Source organism: Lathyrus oleraceus, chromosome 6 (genome assembly GCF_024323335.1).
Source record: "Lathyrus oleraceus cultivar Zhongwan6 chromosome 6, CAAS_Psat_ZW6_1.0, whole genome shotgun sequence".
In the NCBI taxonomy this organism is placed as follows: domain Eukaryota; kingdom Viridiplantae; phylum Streptophyta; class Magnoliopsida; order Fabales; family Fabaceae; genus Lathyrus; species Lathyrus oleraceus.
Genome location: NC_066584.1, coordinates 389635424 through 389636342, shown reverse-complemented (window position 1 = coordinate 389636342; position 919 = coordinate 389635424). Strand labels below are relative to the sequence as shown.

At 42.4% G+C, this 919-nt stretch overlaps 1 non-coding gene across 1 annotated transcript; it reads right to left on the bottom strand.

Annotated features, from left to right (window-relative positions):
- Positions 1-606: 606 nt before the first annotated feature.
- On the bottom strand, positions 607-713 carry LOC127099174 (small nucleolar RNA R71). The gene has a single exon (XR_007793714.1). It is a non-coding gene; the product is annotated as a small nucleolar RNA R71 (small nucleolar RNA).
- Positions 714-919: the final 206 nt, after the last annotated feature.

Here is a 919-nt window from a genome sequence, read left to right as displayed (position 1 = left end):
CGAACATCAAGATTTACAACGCATCAAGTTTTTGGCGCCGTTGCCGGGGACCAATTTGGTCAAATTTCATTTTCCTGTTGTTATATCGTTTATACTTAGGTTATTTCCCACCGGTCGATGCGAAGAACTCGCAGCACCGGAAGTTTAAGTTTAGTAAACCCTCTGGCGGAACCTGAACATTACGCTCGCGCACGTTTATTCTTTCATAGAATTAAGAGAGCTATGGCCGAAGATCAAAACCAAAGACCTCTTAAGGACTTCGCTCAACCATCTAATGAAGAACCTAGTTCTAGTATAGTAAACCCGATCATCCCAGCCAATAATTTTGAACTTAAACCATCTCTGTTACAACTAGTGCAACAGAGACAATTCGCGGGTCTCGCTACCGAGAACCTAAACCAACATTTAAAAATATTTCTTCAAATAGCAAATACTTTTAAAACCAATGGAGCTTCTCCTGAGGCAATACGTTTAAGATTATTTCCTTTCTCCCTCAGAGATAAAGCTCTATCATGGTTAGATTCCCTTCCACCCAATTCCATTACGACTTGGGATAACCTTAGAAGAGTTTTTCTTGCTAGATATTTTCCCCCGAGTAAGACCGCCGTTCTTCGAAACCATATAACTAGATTTACCCAAAACCAAGGAGAATCGCTGTTCGAAGCTTGGGTGAGATATAAAGAGTTGTTACGAGCATGCCCACATCATGGCTTAGAAAATTGGTTAATCATTCAAACCTTCTATAATGGACTTCATTACAACACAAAGATGACCATCGACGCTGCCGCAGGCGGTGCTCTGATGAACAAACCTTACCCTGAAGCTAGTGCCCTCATCGAAGACATGGCTCAAAACCATCAATCATGGGGAGTCGAACGAGCGACAGTTGAGAAGAAGGAAGCCCAAGGAGGAGTGCATG